Here is a 14,564-nt window from a genome sequence, read left to right on the forward strand (position 1 = left end):
TGGGCGCAAATCCTCCTGTTCACACATGGCAGCACCCCTTATCCCACCTCCACAGCTGCCACAGCTTTCATCCTCCCCGTGACTCCGTAACTGGACCACACAGGCCCCTAGGGAGCAGTCTGACCTAAAGACGGACTTGGGCAGCAGAGGCAGCCCCCAGGCCAGGCAGCGAGGGAGATGGGAGCAAGTGACTGGCTCCCAAGGGGTAGTACCCCTCCTCTCACCGTGACCTCCAAGGCTACCACCTCTGCCATCTTCCCAATCCACTGACCACACTGCACCCGTGGTCTTACTAAAGTGGGTATACAGGGAACATATCTCAACAGTATAAAAGCTATTCATGGCAAACCTACAGTCTTCATAATACTCTAACAAGAGGGCTGAAAGCCTTTCCACTATAATCTGGAAAAAGACAAGGGTGCCCACTCTCGCCACTTCTATCCAATACAGTATTGGAGTTCCCAGCCACAGCAATTAAAGGAGAAAAAGAAATAAAAGGGATCCAAATTGGAAGAGAAGAGGTAAAACTCATTATATGCGGGTGACATGGTACTATATATAGAAAACCCTAAAGGCTCCACACAAAAGTATTAAAGCTACTACTCGGCAAGGCAGCAGGACAAAACATCAACGTACAGAAATCAGTGGCATTTCTTTACACGAAAGTAATAGCCCCTTTTAAAATTGCATTCAAAATATAAAACACTTAGGAATAAATCTGACCAAGGACATGAAAGAATTATATGCGAAGAATTACAAAACACTGACTAAGGAAACGAAAGAGGACTTAAAGGAATGGAAGGATATCCCATGTTGTTGCTCTGAAAGAATTAATATTGTTAAAATGGCCATACTGCCCAAAGTAATTTACAGATTTAATGCGATCCCTACCAAATCACGCAGGACATTTTTCACAAAACTACAAGTAACCCTAAAATTTATATGGAACCACAAAAGACCGGGAATTACCAAAGCATTACTGAAGAAAAAGAATGAAGCTGGAGGAATAACCCTCCCAGTCTTCAGGCAATACTACAGAGCTAAGGTATTGGTACAAAACAGACATATGGATCAATGGAACAGAACAGAGCCTAGAAATAAGCCCACAAGCTTTTGGTCAATTAAACTTTGATGAAGGAGGCAAGAACATACAATGGAGTAAAGACAGTCTCTTCAGCAAATAATGTGGGGAAAACTGGACAGCTGCATGTAAATCAATGAAGTTAGAACACTCCCTCATATCCATAAACAAAAATAAATTCAAATGGCTTAAAGATTTAAATGTAAGACAAGACACTATAAACCTCTTAGAAGAAAGAATAGGCAAAACTTATCTGACATACATCTCAGCAATGTTCTCCTAGGACAGTCTACCCAAGCAATAGAAAAAAAGCAAAAATAAACAAATGGGACCTAATTGAACTCATAAGCATTTACACAGCAAAGGAAACCATAAGCAAAACACACAACCTACAAAAATGGGAGAAAATATTTGCAAAAGATGAGACTGACAAGGGCTTAATTCCCAGAATATATAAATGGCTCATACAACTTAATAACAAAAAACAAACCACCTAATCCAAAAATGGGCAGAACTAAACAAGTAATTCTCCAATGAAGACATACAAATGGCTATTAGGCACATGAAAAAATTATCAATATCACTAATTATCAGGGAATTGCAAATCAAAACTACAATCAGGTTTCATTTCACACCAGTCAGAATGGCCATCATTCAAAAGTCCACAAATGACAAATGCTGGAGAGGGTGTGGAGAAGAGAGAACCCTCCTACACTGCTGGTGGGAATGCAGTTTGGTGCAGCCACTGTGGAAAACAGTATGGAGATTCCTCAAAAGACTAAAAATAGACCTATCATATGACCCAGAAATTCCATTCCTGGGCATATTTCCAGAGGGACCCTTAATTTAAAAAGATACATGCACCCCAATGTTCATAGCAGCATTATTTACAATAGCCAAGACATGGAAACAACCTAAATGTCCACTGACAGATGACTGGATAAAGAAGTTGCAGTATATTTACAAATGCAATACTACTCAGCCATAAAAAATAGTAAAATAATGTCATTTGCAGCAATAAGATGGACCTGAAGAATGTCATTCTAAGTGAAGTAAGCCAGAAAGAGAAAGAAAATACCATATATATGTGGAATCTTAAAAAAAAAAAGACAAACTATGTACAGAATAGAAACAGACTCACAGACATAGAAAACAAACTTATGGTTACCAGTGGGGGGAAGGGATAAATTGGGTGTTCAACATTTCCAGATACCAACTACTATGCATAGAATAGACAGAAAGTTTACACTGTATAGCACAGGGAAATGTATTCAATATGCTATAGTAACTTATGTTTAAAAAGTATGAAAATGAGTATATATGTTCCTATATAACTGAGTGTTGTGCTGTACGTGAGAAATTGACACAACATTGTAAACTGACTATACTTCAATAAAATTTTTTTAAAAACCAAAAGACAAACAAAAACAAGAAATTAAAAAATAAAAAGAATATTATCAAGCCAAAACAAAGTACTGATTCAGGCTACAAAATGGTTGAACCTTGAAAACATTACACTAAGTGAATAAGCCAGACACAAAAGGACAAATGCTGCCCTTTTAGGTGAAGGGTATCTAAGCGTTCATTGTGCAACTTCTGAAAATTTTCCAGAGGTTTGAAGTCTTTCAAAATACAGTGTATTATACATTAGGAAAACATAAAATAATTCCTTACAGGAGGGCTTTAAGGATTAAACCCAGACATACCTGTAAAGCTCTTGGAACAACACTCTGCACGTCCACAGTCAGTCAGTGCTGTCACTGCCACTTAGAGGGTGGTGCCAGGGCTGGGGAGAGCTGCCTCCACTCTCTCCCTGACAAGCAGGGGGGCCTAGGCTCTAGCAGGCACCGTGCTCGGCACAGTGACCGTGAACCTCAGTCAGACATAGCCCCCGCTCCAGACGGCCTGCCTTACCCAACTTTCTCATACAAATGGTTGCATGTAATATAAACATGCTACAAAGATGTACTGTACAACACGGAGAATACAGCCAGTATTTTACAATAACTGCAAATGGAACACAACATTAAAAATTGTGAATCTATTGTACATCTGAAATTTATATAATATTGTAAATCAACTATACCTTTACAGAAAGTTAAAAACTAATTTTAAAATGTCATCACTTTAATATTCAACTGTTTTTAAATAACTAGCAGCTCAGAATGTATAAAAGCAGTTAAGTGTGATACAGTCTGTTTACACATTTACTTTCAGCCTCCTGCTAAAAGAGAAATGAAACAATTTTTTAAACAAAATTTAACCACCATAGACAACAAAAAGACAAAAGTGAGAGTGAAGAGAAAATGGGGATTCAATACTTAAATGAAACCAAGGGGAGGTAAAGCCATAAAAATGCATGCCACGAAGTCGGGGTAAGTGTTAAAGGCCAACTAGAGATCCAGCTCTAAGATTCCTGGCAGCTGAAGCAAAAAGAAAAAGATGATGGGGTGGGTGGTACAGCCCAGTGGCAGAGCATGTGCTTAGCGAGCACGGGGTCCTGGGTTCAAGCCCCAGGGCCTCCACTAACAAATAAATAAATAATTCTAATTACCTACCCCTCCAAAAAAGAAAGAGAAGTTAAATTTAAATACTTTAAAAAAAAGAAAAAGAAGAAACAGAAGATGGGTGACAGGAGCTGTAATGCCTGGGAGATAAATCTGCAGCAGCTACTGGCAGGTCCACAGGTCCCACGTGGGAAAATCTGAAACATCTTTCTCACCACCCACTGCCATCCTCAGGCCCACCCCACCCTCCCCCTGTTAAATGCAAGGAGGTGTATGTGGCTCGTGCTTCAGCCCGGCCTTTGCTCTCCCTGTCATCACAGGACTGGGCTGTGAAGGGAGCTCTGAGGCCCCAGCTAAGGGACAGAGGCAGCCCCCAGGGCTGAGCTTGGCAGGCAGCCCCTCCCCCAGCAGGGGCCCTCGGGTCTGCCCGGTTCTCTGTTGTGCTGACTTCCCACCCAGAGAGCGTTCTCCCGAGGCCTGTCCTCACAAAACCCTTCTCTCCTAATACAACGTCATGTCACAGTCCTCTTGTTCAACCAAGAAGTTTTCAGCCCCCTCTTTTTCCTTCCCCAGTTAAGAACCTGACTTTCTTGCCATCCCATCCCACCTCTTCTTTCTTTGTGAGAACTCTGCACTCCCCACACAGCATCCTGAACGCAGGTGCCTTGCTGGCTGGGACCGAGATGTTTCAGTCTCACAGAGCCTGCATCTTTTCACTTTCCCCTTGTTACCTTAAAAAAGCCTTTCCTGAGTCACCCACCCCTCTGATTCTGAACTTCACAAAGTGCTGAGGTTGCAGTCACTATGTGCACACCTCCCAGGTTTTGGGTAGGTTTCCTTCCCAAGATCTTCATTAAGGAGCTGCATCAAGAAGTTTAAAGAGGCTATTCTTACATCTGAGCAGAGGAGTCTGCATAAAACTTAAATGGCTTTGAAGAGAGAGTTAACCAGGGACAGAGAGGTCGTAGGTCCTAGTCAACAATGTCATGAGGCAAAATGTCTTCAACGGCTCAGAGTGGCTTCTGAACACAGGGTCAGCAGGGAGGAGGTGCCAGGTAGTGAGTACAGTGATGACACTGGTCCCAGGGTACGCTCCCCCAGCTGGGGAAGCACTGGGCTTTTTTCTAGTTTTCCAAGCAATTCCTTACTACAGTTTTCCCTTATTGTCACATACCATTTCCTACAAATTAAGAAACTCAATGTCAGTCATTTGAGCCACTTGGGGGAAGCTATACGATGCCATTCACAGAGCTGGGACATGACAGCCACACCAGTCTAGGTTTGAAGACCAGTGGGGGTGTTTCCAAGGTAATCATGGGCATGCAGCAAACTCCCCAGCTTCAATGACCTCATCTCAAAGGTGGGGCCAATACAAATACCAAGCAAAGTGCGTGATGATTATGGCCGACATGTTTACCAGGTTAAGTGCCCGTGAGAGCTGCCGCTTAATGGGGAAAGAGTATGATCATCGAGGCCCAGTCTACCTGGTCACATGCGCCCTGCCTTCCTGCCTTGGTGCAGGAGCAGAGCTTGTTTAGCTGAGATGAACACCCCCAGAGCAGCCCCAACAGGAAAGCTCCCAGCTCTGCACGGCGAGACGTGTTCCTTTCCTGCTCAGAGCTGATCACAGTTTGCAGTCGTCTGTTTTTGTTTATCTCTTTAGTAGCTGCCTCCCCTCCAGAGTTTTTGCTCAAGCAGCACAGGGCCAGTGTGTCTTGCTGCCTGCTGGATATTCTGGGCTGGGAGACAGCTGACCCTGCATCTGGCTCTGGTGCTGAACGGAGAGGGCAGAAGGCCCAGGGGCCCATGCTGAAACGAGGCCCCTGTACCCGAAATTATGGTCTGACTTTGGGCAAATTACACAGTCTTCTTTACCCTGAGGTTCCTCATCTGTCCATGAAAATAACTGCCCATGGCACACAGAGTTACAAGGATTAAAGGAAACCACCCAATTCACAACCTAGCCAAGGGGCTACCAGTGCGTCCTAACAGACACATGCTGCCTTTACGGCTGACACACGCCAAGAGGGGCGGACGCAAACAGTGAACACTGCTAAGTGCCAAACAGTGTGTCAAGTGCTTCACGTGTGTTATAATACTGTTTACAACTTACAACAAACCCAGGAAGAAGCGAGTATTATCACACCCATTTTACAGATTCACCAACAGGCTGAGGGAGGTTATATTCTAGTCCAAGGTCCTAAGGTGAGAAAATGGCAATTTAAACCTCAAGCTGGGGTGCCCAGGCCTGGGCTCCATCTCTCTCCTATCCCCCCTGACCACTTGCCTGTGAAACCCACCTGTCCAATACACAAGTTTGCAGCCGGCCAGCTCTTAAATGCAATGTGTGCCACCGTTTGTCAGTGCTGGTTAATTACCATCAACTGCTCTCTGAAACCGCTACAGAAAAGACAGGTGGACCCACATCCCTGCCCACAAAGAAGAGGAATTCTGCCTTGCCTTCCCCTGTGATGTGCAGAAACTCTTCCCTACACCACCAAATCCAAATGTATACTTCATCCGTGTTTATGTTTGCACAGGGCTTATTAAAGCACAAGATACCTGCAATAATTCCATCTCAGTTTCTTTCCAAGTTTCCAGATTAGCCCAAATCAGACCCAGAACAGACACACACTCATCAATTCCACAATGGAACACACTGGATCAAGAACCAAAAGCATGTCATAGTCCAGAAAATCTATGGGTCCCTCTTTGTTCCTCTCATTATAAAATCCCACCAGAACTCATTACTTTGCTGTCTGCTCATCTGGCAACCAAGCTCGGAGAAGAGTTAATTCAGCAGAGTGCCGTGCTGGGGAGAATACACCTGCAGCAGCACAGCGGGCTGCCTTCTCCCCCGCATGCTCTGAGGACCCCAAGTGTCCTCCGTGGAGACCAGGCCAACAGAGCTGTTCTCAGCAGCTGCAAAGTCCCACACATTAAATAAAAGCATTTTATTTTATACGATATGTTACATATATACCAATCTCTGAAAACAGCTTTGCCAGGAGCCCAAATCTTAAACATTCATCTGCAAAGGCAATTCCAGTCCCCAAGGGAAAGCAAGTCTTAAGACAATGCTAAGTTCTCCAAAGTCCTCTCCACGACTGTCAGCCGAACTGCCTGCAGGTCTGCAGCTGCAGGCGGCTACATGTCTGTTTTTAAAGCAGCCCCCGCCTGCCCTCAGATACTACAGATGTCCCTCTACGCCCTCCCATCTCAGGGCAAGAGCAGCCGCTGCAGAACCTTGCAGGGCAGCACTGACAGGACTGGACACCGAGGATCAGAACTAAACTAAGCCTTCTGATGACATGAGCTTATCATTCTGTTACTTTACAGATGAAGATATATATAGACAAAGGTGGGGTGATCTTGCTCAAGGTCACGCAGCTAATAAGTGGCAAACTCCATAACTCTGCTCCTCCCCTCCAGCGTGACACCCCAGCTGGGACGCCCACAGGGTTCTCTCGTGCCCACCTGACCAGTCCTTTCCTGTCACTCATGACCCACCACAGGGTCTGTCCCTAGCCTGCCTTTTCACCATCTTTTCCCTCCAGTTTCTCAGGAACAAGGCTGCTCGGGCCACTGTATGACTTCCGGCTCCCTGAGCCCTCCGTGCTCAGGCTGGTCTTGCCTGCGCATCCGGCCCCCTGCTAAGAGGCTCTTCCTCCCCTGCAGGAGGACGTTTCCACTCTCCGCAGGGACACCCCCTCAGGGGAGCCCTCCTCTCGCCCTCAGCACAGCAGGTGTCCCAGGCCACATCCCGAGCTGCCCCATTAGGACTGCGTGTGCCCAGGTCTGCTAATCAGACCAGCAGCCTCAGACCCAGGGATTATGCCTGGGCCACCCTGTAAACCTACTGCCCACCTCGCAGCCCCCAGCCAGCAGCTCACCAGGAAGTCACAGCAAGTGCCCCACCCAATCCAGAAGTCTGTTCACTTGCCAGCACCGCTGATGACTGGTTTCCATCCTTTGCTCAGTTTCGCACAGAACAGCAGCTTCCACTGAAGCGGGGGGTTTTTGCTTCTGCCCCCCATCCTTACTGGAAACGTCAAGGGAAACCAAAAGGCCTTTTCTCAACCCTTTCCTGATGACACCTGCCCACCCACAATAGTCATATTCTCAAGAGCTTTGGGTCCACGTGATTTTGTTTCCCTTACGCTAAGTGGCTCAAAACACCGTGGGATTCTTTCTCCTTTGAGGGTATTTGTTTGTACTCAGCTTATCGGCTTTACTCTGTTTTTGTCTCTCTCTCCAGTGTCCCTGCAGTTGCCACTTCTCACTCCCTACAGCAGCCTCCCTCCCAACATCTAGTCTAGGAAATCAGCTGTGATGAGGGGCCCGGGGGCCGTCACAGAAGATGGAACTAAGGCACAGAGAGGCGACATAATTTGCCCGAGAAGATCAGCTTCAAGCCCCAACAGTGTGTGTCACGTCTCTCTGTTTAACTCTTATGCTAAACTAGTTACCTTTTTATAGATTACGGTTATAAACAGACGAGGTATCAAAATGACATACAAGGACACACATCAACTCTAAGGTGTTCATTAACTCCACTATGTTGCTTCTATTTATTTTATTTCTATTTAAAAAAATTAAGAACCTCTGCAGTCAATATAGCAAAATGTTAATGGGTTAAATCCAGAAGGCAGAGGCATGAGTGTCTTATTACTCATACTTTTTCATATGTTCACAAGACAAAATGATTTGAAAGTCTCTCTTCCCTCCCCCTACTCACTACTGACTCTCACCTGAGCTCCCAGACCACACATCTAACAGTCTTTCATTTTACCCACAGCTGAACTCATCACTTTTCCCCCAGAACTCCTTCTGCAGCTTTCCCTCCTAAGAGCACAGCATTTACCTCATTAATCCACCCAGAAACCTAGGCCTTACTCCATCCTACCCTCACAGACACCATTCATTCTTTCATTTTACCATCTAAATATGCCTTCAATCTGTTCGCTTTTTCCCACTGACCGTCCCACCGCTCAGGTGGAAGCCACCAACACTGCCCACCTGGACTCACGAGTCTCCCAAGTGGCCCCCCACCACTGTCCCCTACTTGAGACAAATAGGATTGTGTCCCTCCCGTGCTTTTAAGACCTTTCTTTTCAAACCCACTGTTCTTAGAAAAAACTCCAAGTTCTTCACCTGGTGAAGGTCTTTGCCATGAAACTGTCAGCTCAGGGAGGGCAGGACACGCCCTCTCCCCTCGGTCCGACCCTCTGGCACAGCGCCAGCTCGGGAGGACCTGCTGAGCTACACCAGCCTGTATTCTAATCCTGGTCTTGGGTTCTTAGCAAACTGCCTCACTTATCCATACAAATCCAAGGTAGATTAGAAAGATTTTAGATGTTGAGCTAGACTATTGATTTGGGGATTTTGCACTAGCAACCTGCAAGTATGTGTTCTAATGATTCTGTCTTCTTAAAACCACACCCAGATTTAAGTAGTATTTGTGGAATGCCTTCAGAGTAAAAGGAACTACACTTTCACAGACTTCATGTTTTATAACATGAACAACCCGGACAGGGTCACAAATGGAACCGCCTCGCAAGTCACAGAAGACAGGTGAGAGGAACAAAGCAACAGGTTGCAAAGCTGGTGCGAGCAAAGTTGTTTCTCCAACCCCCCCAAAAATCCTGAAAGAATCGAAAATCCTGAATTTTGAAAGTAAAAGACTATCATATAGGAAATAAAATAAATAACCCTCTTCATCAGGGTTTCAAGATCTGACTCCAGAGTTTATAGCAGGCCATACTGAATCCTAGCACAGAAAAATCAGATGGACTAGCGGTGAGTAAGTTCCAGGAAAACTGCAGTAATCCCTCCACTTGCAAGAGAACACACACTCACCTGTTGAAGGTGAATGGCAACCGCATTCTGGAGAAATTCGGAAGCTTCCAGGCTATGCTTCTGGATGGCAAGGACACAGACGGCTTAGATGTACGCTTCTAACTCAGTCACCGGCATTCTTACACTGCAGGGGGAAAAGGAGGCCCTCAGTCAAGAGCAGAGATGTTCCTGTCGTGTATCACAGGCCGTGCGTGCCTCAGGGACTCAGTGTCCTGCAGCAGCCCGGCCCCAGGCGAGGACCCGCAGCGTGGCCCACCCAAGCAGAAGGGGCACTGGTCTTGAGAAAGCCCATCCCCGATGGGGGCAAGAGGGGCTGGTGGGGTTGAGTGAACCTATAAATGCCCTGAGAAATAGGCCTGCATTCATTCAAGTGATACAACCAACAGTAGCAGGCTATTTTACACAACTTCAATTGTCAGTGGAAATTTTACCTTTCCTTTCCGCTTGTCCCCTGCACTCTGAGACAGGCTTGGGCTCTCTCACACCTGCAGCTCTGATGCAGTAGTTGTGAAGTCATTTTACTTTGCTGCGAAAGTCCTCACTCCCCATGTCACTGTGTCTGTCCTCTCTTAACACAGTTGGATGTCTTCCTGGATCTCTCCCTGAGTTCCTTGCTTCTGCTCCTCAGATCCTGAGATGAAGAACAAGTGAAGACACATGACCAGAAAAGTCACCATGGACTTGACCGAAGTCCTCAGTGACCCCCTGGGTGAGTGCTGCCCACCCCTTGCCTTCAGTTCTCAAGGATGTGCCCAAGGTGACATCCAGCCAGGAGAGGGCCCCGGCTAACTAAAAGCTATGTGGCTTGGGCGCGGGAACAGGTGCAGGAGCTGGATCCAGAGCCAGGCCCTCCCCACCCCTGCTGTTCTCGCCCCCAAGGCCCCATCGCAAAGCCCCGAGGCTCCCTGTTTTTCTGCCGTTCTCTTCTACTCCAAAAATCCTTTTCCTTTTTCCCCTAATTATCCCCAGCTGGAGTGATTTTTCAATCACAGTACCTGAAAAAATTTCCTGCAGCTGAGAAAGAGGTCTCCAGAGGTCAATGCCCATATGCTGGTGCCTGAAGAGAGCCCCTGGCTAGGGGGACCCTCACCAACACTAACGGGGCATCAGGCATGTTAGAGGGTCGACCACCCCCAACAAGAGTTTGCTGAGACCCCAAGGCCCACACAGCATCCCTGCTCACAAAAACGCAGTCAGCCCACTTACCGGTTATTAAGACGCAAAAATGCAAAACTGCTCTTGTTTCTTACTGAAATTATTTATGAGGTAGAAAAAGAAATTGTAATAGGAAAGAACAAATCTGACTCCTGTCAGGTCTGCTCCTTTGGCTTTAACCCTGTGCTGTTTACTAGGCTTAGCCTTGCTGGTTCTGCACCTTTTGTAGAACAATGTTGCCTTTAGCCTGAAAGAGACAGGAGAGCCTATTCTCAAGGCTCTGACCTTTAAGGATATTGACACTTGTGTACTTAGATAAATGGATATTGACACTTGTGCACTTAGATAAATGTAGTAAGTTGCAGAATAGCAAATAACATTTCTTTCGTTGGAGGTTTTACTGGGGCACCATGACCTGACCCACAGGGACAGCTGCATGAACAAACAATTCCTACAGCAAGTTTATAACAACCAACCACACCCCCTCCCCTTTTTAATATAAAAGGACCCCTAATTCTGACTTGGAGAAAATGATTCTCCAGGACATCAGTCTGCCATCTTCTGGGTCTGCCAGCTTTCTAAATAAAGTCACTATTCCTTGCCCCAGCACCTCATCTCCTGATTTACTGGCCTGTCATGTGGCAAGCAAACCGTGCTTAGACTCGGTAACAAAATGACTGCATTGGAGGTAGTATGTCTTCACTGTTTCCTCGTTTCCAATATGTAACATGTACATCATCTATGATCTGGTGCAAATAATTCATCAAAGACAACCACAAAAAGAAACTATTCTTACTTAACTATCAACACTGAAGTCAAAAATCTTAATCAATTTTATATACTGTTTAACAACAAAACCAAAAAAACTAACACAGGGACTTGATTTCATGGAAATAAAATTATTTCTACTCCTTCAAAACTTTTTTTTCTATTGTTTTGTTTTGCTTATTGAAAGGAAAATAAAAGTCAAATAATTTTATTTCATGTACTTTGGTTTATAGCTACATATTTTAAATACTACAAAGAGATTTAAACTGCAATAAGAAAATTGTTCATATATTACTATAAAGATACATAATCAATGGGGATTAGGAAAGGAATGGACATTTACTAAAACCCACTGCACACCCAGTCTTTTACAAGCATATCCTGGAATATAAGCTCTATGATCCAGGGGGCCCCACCCCCATTCTCACTGCCGAGTCCCTCAGTAATCAGCTACCCAGGCACCAGCACAGAACCATGCGATCAGCATTTTAATAATAAATGAGGGGATTGGCTCATTCAATTCTAAAACTCAGGTCCGCCTGATTCTAAACACTAAGGTGGGAATCCCATTCCACTGGGGAGGGTCCAGCAGCACAGCCTATGACCCTATCTTTGTTCAGATATAGCCTTAAGACAGCCTGAGACAGCACCTCATACCTATGGAACTTGAGGGCAAGTGATAATAGGAATTTTATACCCAGTAGTTTCTTAGGTCTCATTTATAAAGTGTCAGCAGGTCAGCAGAAAATCTCTGGGAAATATGAGTGGGTCCAGAGCTTTTTGCTGATTAGAAACTCAATCTATCAAGACAGAGTGACCTTCCCATGAGAGGCCACATGGACATAAACTAAAAGCAGTTGAGCAATGAAAACTAGCAAGACCCTGGAACTCAAGCAAGAAGGGCCCCTGCAATCACCTACCCAGTTGCCTCTTCATCCGTGTGGACATGATGACAGAAGACCCAGGTTCTAGTCCAAGTTACACCATCATGGATTCTCACCCATAAAAAGTTATGACCCTATGCTGTCTTAAGTTCCTTCCAACTCAAATATGATGACACCAATATCTCAGAATGTCTATGTCTCGACTTCCTCTCTTCTACTAGGAGAATATTTCTTTGGCCACAGCAGAAATCCAATAAAAAACCACGCATGAAGCCAGGCAAAAGTCTGCTAAAGAGGCTTTGCTCTCACGCTCAGTGAATGAAAACTCAGAAAAGGTGGTCCTTCTCCCTCAGCAAGTGGGAGGTAGCCTGGGTGGGTGGGTGGGTGGGTGGGTGTGTGTGTGTGTGTGTAAATCAAATACAATCAAGATCAAGTCTGGGATGTGTACAGATATTGTTTATGCCACTGTCATTTCATGGGGTTGAGCCAACCTTAAAACCAATTTGAATCAAGTGTTCTGAGAAAGTCTCAGCTTCTTTTGGTGGAGGAGGTAGAAGGGGAAAGGAAAGGAGGAAAGAGGTAATTGAAGCAAAGGAATAAGAATACTGCTAGGGAAAGGCAAGACATTAATTTTGTTCCTATTTGCATCACATACAAATTAGGAACTGGCTTTCCCCCGATGTCCTGTCGAGCACTGAATTGCAGAAGAAACAAGAGCCCATTTCTTACTGAGCAGTACAAATGAGCCTGTCACTGTACGTGACATTTTATAGACACAAATCATTTACCTGATTAAACACTAGCAGCAGGCCGTAATTCCCCTATTTTGAGAGACAAGAAAACAGGAGTTCAAAGAGGCCATATAACCTGACAAAAGTCAGAGGATCAGTAAACAGGAGAGGATGGATTCAAACTCAGCTCCAGATGCAGAGTCTGCTCTTCCCACTCCCAGGCCTGGAAAGCCCTTAACACACAGGCTCCCCACTCCCCCGCTGTGCTCCTGCCATCGAGCATTTCCCATGGCGATCGTCTCCAGTTCTCACCGACAGGGTGCTCTGTGCAGCCATTGACCTTGATCAGGCTGGACCAGTGATGTGGCATCTGCCTGCCAAGCCCCCTGGGCTTCACCTTGAAGGCAGGAGAGCTGGCCTTCAAGTGCATTCAAAGCCAGCCCTGGTCTAACAACCTCTTTCAGGGCTTTTCCTGTCCAAAGGCAGCCACAAACCTGCTCAGTCTGTACAGAAGCCGCACCCCCTCTCTCCAGCTGTCTCCCCATCTGTGCTACTTAGCTACGATCAGTTTGACCATCTTGGAACCAAATTTTTAAAAACAGAAAAGGGCTCTGGGTAAAGTACTTAATTAATACTTACAATTTTTAAATGACCAGTTACAAAATAAGTATTTACAAAACCAATCTGCCTTTCTATGTGTCAGTTTTAAGCAGTTAAAAAGTATTACAGCAAAAAATTCTCACTTACAAAATTAACAAAAACAAACAATGACCTGGAATAAATTCAAAAACAATGCCCATGTTCTAAATGGAGAAAACTACAGGACTGCACTGAGGGGTAAAATCAGAGGTTTCAATGTAGCGACAGCAACACACTGCTCGGAGGAGAGCAGTTCTGTAGAGATGTAAGTTCTCCTAAAAGTAATTCAAAACTTATTAAAAATTCCCATGACAACTCCAATCTGATTTTTTTTAACTTGAACAAAATATTTCAGAATTATTCAGGAATAATAAAGTCATAATACTAGCCAAGAAAATTTGGGATGGAAGAAAAAAGAAAGAGGAAAAAAGAATCACACTGTTACATATTAAATAAATGTTTATAATACGTAAGATACAGTGCTGGAGTAAGAAAGGATAGGTTGACAGGAGCCATGAGCTCAGAAAGAGGCTCTAGTACATGTAAGTACTTGGAACAGGTGGGAATGCAATTCAGAGAGAAAGTATGAATTTAATAAATTGTGCTGGGACACTCAAGAGAATCACCTGGAAAAGATACATTCTATTCCTACCATAATGACCACAAGATAAATTAGATAATGATGCAAGAATTAAAAAATACTAGTAGCAGCAAATATAGCTCTTTGCTCGTATTAACTCAACTTAACCTGTCACAAGTACTATTGTCATCTCCACTTTAGAGAATACAAAAGCCTACAGAAAAGTTTTCTTTTCCATTGTAAGAAGGTATTTCCAAGAATAAAGCCAAGGATAAAACCCATATGGAAAAGATTTACTGTATTAAGAATATTTTTGGCCACAACCAAAATGAGAAACCTCGTGACAAAATGAAAGGCAAG

The 14,564-nt window shown here is 44.7% G+C and overlaps 1 long non-coding RNA gene across 1 annotated transcript in view; it reads right to left on the minus strand.

The window, feature by feature from the left end:
* LOC107034771 (uncharacterized) overlaps positions 1-14,564 on the minus strand; it is a 79,730-nt gene that overhangs the window by 17,643 nt on the left and 47,523 nt on the right. The window contains exons 7-8 of the long non-coding RNA XR_012076917.1: positions 9,879-10,078; positions 9,448-9,571 (exon numbers count right to left, since the gene is read on the minus strand). This is a non-coding gene — a long non-coding RNA (uncharacterized lncRNA). The remainder of the gene's footprint in view (positions 1-9,447; positions 9,572-9,878; positions 10,079-14,564) is intronic.

This window comes from Vicugna pacos, chromosome 10 (genome assembly GCF_048564905.1).
Source record: "Vicugna pacos chromosome 10, VicPac4, whole genome shotgun sequence".
NCBI lineage: Eukaryota > Metazoa > Chordata > Mammalia > Artiodactyla > Camelidae > Vicugna > Vicugna pacos.